The sequence below is a fragment of the Berghia stephanieae genome, chromosome 7 (assembly GCF_034508935.2).
Source record: "Berghia stephanieae isolate SIO BIC M18660-M18661 chromosome 7, UCSD_Bste_1.3, whole genome shotgun sequence".
Taxonomy (NCBI): Eukaryota; Metazoa; Mollusca; class Gastropoda; order Nudibranchia; family Aeolidiidae; genus Berghia; species Berghia stephanieae.
This window is the reverse complement of record NC_088366.1, coordinates 51,358,501-51,368,500: the sequence shown is the minus strand read 5'-3', so window position 1 is coordinate 51,368,500 and position 10,000 is coordinate 51,358,501.

Sequence of the window (10,000 nt, the reverse complement as noted above, 5' to 3'; positions counted from 1 at the left end):
ATTTTATTAATAATTAATGAGGCGACGACTTTCAGAAGGCGCTTTGTAGCATTTTCATCATTCAGGGGAAAACGACAACTTTTAGGCCCATGGAGCCGGAGGGTTTATCCCGGTTTCTATAGCGTGAAATGGACAAAAGCAATTGTTTGCTACCCTTTGGATAGGACTCTAGTCTATCGCTATGTTTTTAAGAGACCTAGCTCGTCATTCACTGCTGGGAAGACATGGGGGAGAGGGGGTGGGGGTGGGGGGGGGGGGTAAGCAAAAAAATCTCGACTGCACCCGGGATCGATCTTGGTCCTCCTTAGCGTGTGAAGTGAGTGCTCTACCAACTGAGCTATCGGGAATTTGATGATTAGTTTCCACTAAATTCCAAAAAGACAATTGAGCTTTTTTTTAGCTTTTATATAACGAATATCCACTAAACGTGCACAAAGCGCTTTACAAGGTGTCTCTGGTCAACAGCAACGTGCAACATGTAGGACGGGACATGACGCCTGTTAGGCGATATTACACGTTTTTTTGGACAGAGACAACGCTGTTAACGGCCAGGTACTCATTTTATACCTGAGTACAATGAGAGAATGTGAGTAAAGAGCCTTTTCCAAAGACTCAAATATGAGCCGAGCGAGGCTCGAACCCAGGACCTTCCGATCCGGCCTTGAGTTTAAGAATGCAGGCCACGTTAGAGCCCCACTAGGACTTATAGTTTGACGTCATTTTATATGTTTGTGCAGCGCCTAGTGAGTTGTCGTCAGTAGTGTCAGGGAAACAAGTGATTCCATTGGTTGAACTGTTGAATATAACTCACGATTTTTAAAAAAAGATTACACCTGAGTACGTTGAGAGAATGTGAGTAAAGAGCCTTTTCCAAGGACTCAACTATGCGCCGAGCGCGAGGCTCGAACCCAGGACCTTCCGATCCGAAAACGAGTGTCATACCACATAGCCGCACTATAAATGCTAAAGGTATTTTACCTAGACTCAGAGCATGAATAATATAATACATGAAAAGAGCATGCATTCGGGAGTAATTGCAGGTTTCCACTCATTAGTCATGGTGAGTTCCTGCATTGTTTGCATTCACATGTCGTATGCAAATGTTTGCCTTGCCCTGGCCCTATCCAACAAATATTATTGTTGTTTGTTTGAACTGGTTTCCTTTGGTGTACAGCAGAAGAATTAATTACGTCTGCCATGTAATGTTAACGGTAACATTTTTGGTAAACACCCATTTCAACGTAATATTCAAAATACTTCCTCCATTTTAACTCTCTCCTTACCAGATATTTTCAGAATTTTACCCTAAACTTCACAACCACCCAACACAAAAATAGATTATTCAGACAGAATAGTAACGAATATAATATGCTTGTTTTGTTAAGAAAAATAGGTTTGCAACACAGTGTCGAGTTTTTATAGATATAACTATAACAAAATGAAATCAGGAGAAGAAAATTGTTGGTTATATCGTAAACGAATGTGACGATTTTCATTTGGGTGGTAAGGAGAGGGTTAACATTAAAGTTGATATTGCGCTATATTTAAAAAGGTTAATATAAAATTATATGATACCGTCAACAGACGAAGGGAATGGGCAGATTTCCGTCATCACAGAGTGTGGGCAGCCAATGTCAATGAGGACGACGCTGGAAAGTGAGTGAGTGAGTGAGTATAACTATTAAGAAATAAAGAAGCAGGCAACGGTGTAAGATAAAGAACTGAACAAGTCCGTGTACATGAAAGGTGTCCGATATAGCTAGCAAGGAAGAACAATACGAGGATAAAACCATCCCAAAAAATCAGTCGACTTTGACCGGGGATCGAACCTCAGATCATCTGATTAGCGAGTTAGTTTCGGTCCCCAGTCGAGGTCGACTGATTATTTGGAATGGTTTTATTCTCGTATTTTTCTTTCTTGCTTTGTCTTGTCACGTTTCATACGCATTTGGTAGGTCATAAAATAACCCCCCCCAAAAAAAAAAACACAAAAAAACAGAAAACAAAACAAAACAAAAGAAAAACAAAAACAAGAAACAAAAAAAACAAGAAAACAAAACAAAAGAAAAAAAACAAAAAAAAAAAAAGAAAAAACAAAACAAAAAACATCAAAGAAAAGAATAAAAAAATAAATTAAAAAAATAAAAATTACAAAAGAAAAACAAGACAAAACAACAAGAAAAACAAACAAATCAAAGCAAAATAAACAAACGGATGTAAATATGACCCACGATTCATCCATGTTTGACCTTGACTCATAATCGTTGTGATTCTTTATATCGATACTGATATAAACTAACTACTTCTCCCAGCCTTTCAATCTCTTGGGTGTGTCTTTTTTACGAAACCCGCCGAAACCCGACGAAACCGACAAAGCCCGACGAAACCCGACAAAGTTATGGGAAGTAGGTAGCAGTGGGGAGTGAACCTGGGACTCAGGGAAGTGTACACCATTGGGGAGTGAACCTGGGACTGGGTTTCGGTAGATTTCGTAAAAAAGACACACCGCAAAAAAAAAGCCTTCCGTGTGATGGTATCGTCGTATCGATTATCTGTCCATTCCCACGAGTACCGATACAGTCCATTCACCGATAACAACCAGCCTGCCAATGACTTAGAAAACGCCTTTTAAAAAACCCCAAAGAAAACCAAACCAAAACAAAACAAAACAATTTGGCTTGAAAATGAATGTTTCATATAACCAATCAATTGAAATATGTCTCAGCTTGTTGAGAGAATTTCAAAAATAGTTTCGGGTAAAATTGTTTTTGAAAGGTTAAAGGTCAATTATAAACAATTGATGTATGAAAGATAATTTTTCTGGCCAAATTTTAGAAATGCGTTTTGGCAAGTTTTCTGCTGAATTCTATTATTGTTTTCTATGTGTGAAATGATCGTATTTGGCCACACAGTCTCTGGCCTTTGACAGTCATTACAATACTTTTGTGGTATGGCTCTTTTTGTTAGACAAATAATAATAAATAAAAGATGTCCTTCAGAGCCAATAGGCTCATGGAGCCGGAGTTAATCCCAGTTTCTATAGCGTGAAACTGATAATAACAATTACATGCTACCCTTCGGTTAGGACGCCAGTCTATCACAAGGTACTTTCCGTCGTATTTAACAGACCCAGCTACCCAATCACTGCTGGGTGGACAGGGAAGAGAGAAGAGATACACAACAATTCGGACGTCACCCGGGATCGATCTCGGTCCCGTTTGCGTGTGACTCGAGTGCTCTACCAGTTGACCTATCGGGATCCCTTGTCAGAGAAATAGTATAATATGATTACAAGGAAGGGGCCCCGATAGCTGAGTTGGTAGAGCAACTCCCCCCCCCCCACCCCTCACAATTAAAGAAGCATGGCTTGATCGTAGGTTCAGGTACGATTATATTCTACCAATATTTTCTTACCCCACAATCTTCCCATTCAATAGTTGAGATCACCAGTAATTGGATTCAATAGTCTGAGGTCACGCCGCCCAGCAACGGCGGCCATCATAGTTCTAAACAAAGAAAATCGGTCCTTTTTATTCTTCATGCTGGCTAGAACTTTACATATGTCTTGTGATCAGAATGTGTAAAAGTCAAAACATGATCAGATTTATGTTTTTTCCCCTCTGGATACGCTTTTATGCTCGTCGGAGAAATATTTCATAAGGGCGTCCGCCATTATTCCTATAGTTTAGAGCCAGTTACTAAGTTACCATGCGTCATTACGAGGGAAGTGACGTTACGACAGTTGAAGTGTATTAATGTAAAAAATACTTTCGGATAAAAATTTTGAGCTTTTATATAGTTCAATATCCACTAATCGTGCTCAAAGCACTTTACAGAGAGTCCCTGACCAACAGCAATGCGTAACATGATTTTTCTCGACAGAGACAACGCTGTTTACGGCCAGGTACTAATTTTACACTTGAGTACGTTGAGAGAATGTGAATAAAGAGCCTTTTCCAAAGACTGAACTATGAGCCGAGCGAGGGTCGAACCAAGGACCTTCCGATCCGGCCATGACTTTAAGAGGGCCACGCTCGAGCCCCACTACGACTTATAGTTTGACGTCATTTTTTATGTTTGTGCACCGCCTAGTGAGTTGTCTTTAGTAGTAGTCATGGAAACAAGTGATTCCATTGGTTGAACTGTTGAATACAACTCACGATTTATTTTTTGGAGGCTAAAGACTTGTCTTTTGACGTCATTTTTTGGTCAGTATCAGGCTATAAATTGACAATGGCTACGGTCAGATGCCTTAGCCTAGGCATTCCAAGAACTTCACTTCAATCCCATGACCGGATGGTCGTCGGGGGGACTTGCATGAATCAGAAAAGTTACAGTCTTCCTCCATGCCTGCCTGTTGTTAGCCCTATGTAGCAGCAGCTCCGGAACCGACATCTCTGTCCATTCTTTTATATTGTCCAGCCACATCTTCCTTTGGCGCCCTCATTGCGCTGGCCTTTGACAGTGCCCTGTAGGACTGTCCTGCTCAGGCTATCGTGTCGAGTATGGTGTCCAAACCAAGACAGTTTTCTGCGCTTCACAGTCACTAGAAGAGGTTCTTGTGGGCCCGCCCGAGCTTCTATTTCTTCCAGGACGATTCCAAGAAGTAATATAGATAATCCGTTAAACAAACGTCTGATGTCAACATGAATCATCCATGTTGTCAGAAGTGAGCAAATAATTAATACCCTTGCCCTAAGGAAAAAATACCTTCCAGGTATGGGTGCAATAGCTTAACCACTCGGCCTCCTCACCCAGTAATAATGTGCTAACTGAACAAAAACCAATATAGATACTCCCCACCTTTCCTCTCAAAACAGAATAAAAACTTAAACAAAACAAAAGAACAATAGCGGGAAAAATATAATCTTTATATTATAAATCACGCCATAAGAACTTATAATTTGGCATGGAGAGAGAGAGAGAGAGAGAGAGAGAGAGAGAGAGAGAGAGAGAGAGAGAGAGAGAGATGTTACATTCTGTCAATCTCGCGTCATATTAATACAAGTAAACACAAACGGCGTTCGTTTCCCTCCCTCTCACAAAATGATTGTCTTGTATGTACCAATATTTACCTTGGCTAATATTTTGTGTTGTTGTATCACGTGTCAACAACGTATACACAAAAATTGATGACGTCAGGTTGTTGTCATTGCACGATCATTCATGCTTATTGCATTGTTGATACTTATTATCATTAGGATTCTTTTTTTTTTTCGTTGTTATATTTGTTGATTTGTTCTTTTATTACCGTCGAATGGGATGTCTAAGGTGAGCCAGCCCCCAAATGTCCCCCCCCCCCCCTTCTCCCTCCCCCCCCCCCAACTATTCCTTTCAGATCATTTGTTTAACCATCTTTATACATATCAACTTGGCATTGAAATAACCCGTTTGATGTTATAATAATGATGATGATGATGATGATGATGATAATAATAATAATAATAATAATAATAATAATAATAATAATAATAAAAATAATAATAATAATGATAATAATGATAATAATAATAATAATAATAATAATAATAATAATAATAATAATAATAATAATAATAATAATAATAATAATAATAATGATGATGATGATGATGATGATGATGATGATGATGACTAGGATGATGCTGATAAAAATAATGATGATGATAATAATGATAATTATAGTAATGATAATTATATGATGTAATGCCAAGTCGTGTGGAAATCACGTAATGGATAACACTTGACTAATCAGTGTCGGGTGAGTTCCTGTGACTTTGATTGCTCTGTCTTTGTTTGTTTGTTTTCGTGAGTGTGTTTGTGTTTGTGTATACTTCTATGTGTAAGCAAGAGAAAGCTAGGAACACACACACACGTTCACACAGACACAAACACACACACACACATACAGGGAGAGAGAGAGAGAGAGAGAGAGAGAGAGAGAGAGAGAGAGAGAGAGAGAGAGAGAGAGAGAGAGGGAGAGGTATGGAGAGAGGGATATAGAGAGACGACATGATGAGATTTTGCAGTTTCTCAAAAATCTATTCAAAAGTCTCTTTATAACACACATACACACACACATATATATATATACACACACACACACACACACATATATATATATATGAAGAACATAAAGAGAAGTCGAACAAACGGAGTTGAAAAAAAATGGAAAATTAACTCACAACCCCCCCCCCCCCCCAAATAAACAACAAAACAAAAACAAAACAAATACCCATTTAAAAAAAACTCAGAAAAAAACAAAACAAAAACCAATCGAATAAATACATTTATATTTGAAAAAACAACAACATTACAACAAGTAAACAAACAAACAAACAAACAAAAAGCTAAAAACATACAGTAGACCAAACGTCCATGCTACCTTTTACATTAGGGTGGTACCGCACCTGGACAGGATTGTCCCAGGAGAGGCCTGTCCCAGGACAGTCCTGTCCTAGTGTGGTACCACCCTTATACAACCGATCCCTGGATAATATTATCAAATAGAGAAAAAATAATTATATGACAGGGAGGGAATCACGCACCATAATATTATCCCAGGCAATATTGGCACGGTTCTTATGTCAATTGGGAATTAGATGAGCGGAAGAGTAGCGTCCCTTGATTGCGCGTCACCCATAGTCTGTGACGTCACCGGCGGAAAAGTTATTACAGAGAGAACGTCATGTTGGTTGTGCGCATGGTTTCTCGTCCGCGCACAACCAACATGACGTTCTCTCTCTAATAACTTTTCCGCCGGTGACGTCACAGACTATGGGTGACGCGCAATCAAGGGACACTACTCTTCCGCTTATCTCATTCCCTATACGTAAAGTGTGAAGACATTTACATACATGACATTGCCAGTCTTTGGTAAGGGGCCGAGTGGATAGCCATTGCACCACAACCCGAGAGACCTCATATTCGAGACCCGTTTCAGCATTTTGTTTATTTTCCCCTTGAGCAAGAAGCTTAACAGCTTATAGATAGATTGAATTTGACGTCACTCACGTCTTTGTTATTGTTTTTTTTGCCATCCGTGTTTATGAGTAATTCTCACTCAACTGTATTAACCAGACTATAAAAGTTCATGGTTACACACAGCTTTGTGTGTTGGTTCGTTATACTTCCGGATGGCAATGTTGTGAGCTTCTTAGCCAAACGCATACTATCTATAGATACTATGCGCTTGGCTAAGAAACTCATAACATTGCCATCCGGAAGTATAACGGACCAATACAAAAAACCGTGGGTAAACATGAACGTTTATAGTCATGTTAATACAGTTCAACGAGCATTACTCATAAACGGGGATGGCAAAAAAAAAAACAATAACAAAGACGTGAATAACGTCATCTTCATACTATCTATAGATAGTATGCGCTTGGCTAAGAAGCTCATAACATTGCCATCCGGAAGTATAACGGACCAACACACAAAACTGTGTGTATCCATGAACGTGTATAGTCAGATTAATACAGTTCAGTGAGCATTACTCATAAACGCGGATGGCAAAAAACAATAACAAAGACCTGAGTGACGTCATCTTCGAACTATCTATACTTCCGAATCGCAATGTTGTGAGCTTCTTAATGATAAAATAAAATAAAATAAAATTCCCTTTATTCATCCCCAAGGGGAAATTTGTCTTTAGGGTCAATTCCAAGGGAAGATTGGAATAACCTAGGCGTCAGCCGCAGATCAGCGCCGCAAAGTGAGCTAGGGCGAGGTGACTTGCTCAAGACCACACAACGCAGTGGCGAGTGATTGAACTCGGTATCTTTCGGGTAGGAAGCAAAGACCGTACCACTGAGCCACGAACCCCATAGCCAAGCGCATACTATCTATAACTATAATGCTACTTTTGCGTCCATGCGCTGCTGCCGCTAACGTCTGGAATAGCCGATCTTTTCTCGAAATAGACCCTTTTCCCGTGCCTTTTAGTCCGTTGTCTATATAATGTGTGCATTGATTAGCTATTGATTATAACTTAACTGTTTGGTTTTTTATTTGTATTATTTTTTCATATCGCCCTGAACACTTGTGAGTGGAATTATACGCGTTATAAATGCTTCATTATTATTATTATGATTATGATTATTATTATTATTATTATTATTATTATTATTATTATTATTATTATTATTATTATTATTATTATTATTATTATTATTAGTATGGTTATTATGATCATTATTATTATTATTATTAATTAAAGAAAATTTACCACTGACGGCTAGACGATAAATTTGCGTCCTATCCATAGGGTAGCAAACAACTGCTATTGTCCATATATATAACACTAGAGAAATGCTCTAAAGAACTACTTACGAATAAAATGAATTTTTAAAACTCTACAAATCTGTTATGTACAAATTTGATCCTAACCTGCGTCTTGTCTTGTCGAATGATTTAGATTCTTAAAGTTTGCATCCCTTGCCAAAGTTAGCGTGTTCTGATAAAACACGTATTCAAATATTTGGCCAGAAAAATCGTCCTTCGAATATCGATCGAATAAATAACCCTCATCTTGGCAAATAAATCTCAAACCTGGGGCTTCCTTTGAAGACTTTGAGAAGTCCCAGGATTAAGAATTTTTGTTTTTTTGCTAAGATGAGAGTTATTTTAATCGATCGATATTTTTAAGGACGAATTTTCTGGCCAAAATGTTTAAAACGTGTTTTTCCCTGAGTTACAGTCGATCAGAATAATGATATTATTATCAAAATACCACGGGTTATACTTTGTTTTTGTTTAAGAGAAATAGTTTTGTAGTTCTCAAGGGACTAAAAACGTAAACATTTGTATTATTATAATAAATACACCTTTGGTTTTCGGGAAAATCCGATCCGAGTTTACTACTATTTTCAGCGTTCTTGCAAAACATGTTCAAGGAGTCCATGTTATCCTTTGTAAAAATAATAACAAAAAACAAAAAAAAAAAAAAAAAAAAAAAACAAAAAAAAAAAAATAGAAAAAAAATAACCCCCCCCCCCAAAAAAAAAAACAAAACAACCCAACAACGACAACAAAATACAACAAAACAAAAAAACAAAAACAAAACAAAAACAAAGCACAAACGTAGCTGTTGAAGACTTTCTGTCATTCCTCGCATATCCGATTTTACTAAACAAAGAATTTAATCGAGAAAATTCGGTGAGAACTAATCCCTCACCGAGCTGTCTAAAATCAATAACAAAGAGCTGAGTGACGTCAACTTCATCCATTACAAATAATTTATGTCGTGAGATAAGCTTGTCTGTGAGTCATTGAAAGGGGAACAAGATATCAAATCTGTAAACAAACTGGGATGATTTTATTTCATTTATTTATGATGAAAGACATTGTCGTGTGGTTGTGGAAAGGATGTGTAAATGTTGCTGCTCGAAGCTCGAAGAAATAAATAACAATATGAAATTGAATGTAAGCTTCAATTTAATATACGAAAACAGATTAAATGGACGTTTCGGGTTTCCCCTTTATCAACAAACAGGATGAATTACCTCATTCATCTGTAGTGTTTCATTAATTCACCCTGTTTGTTGATAAAGGCGAAACCCGAAACGTCCATTTTATCTGTTTTCGTAATTAATTTGACGCTTACATTCAATTTTATATCGTTATTTATTTGTGGTAAGGAGAGAAGTTGACGTCGTTCATGCTTTTTGTTATTGACTTTAAACAGCCATTTTGGTGACTGGAGTTCTCACGAAATTAAATCAATCAGACCATAGCCATCGTTAACATATTATAAGCCATCGTCAACTTATAGATAGTTCGAAGTTGACGTCACTTGGGTCTTTGTTATTGTTTTTTGCCATCCGCGTTTATGAGTAATTCTCACTAAACTGTATTAACCTGACTATAAAAGTTCATGGATACACGCAGTTTTGTGTGTTGGTCCGTTATACTTCCGGATGGCAATGTTATGAGCTTCTTAGCCAAGCGCATACTATATATAAACGTTAAAGGTTACATACAGTTTTACGTGCTGGTATGATTAATTTGGTGGGCAAGT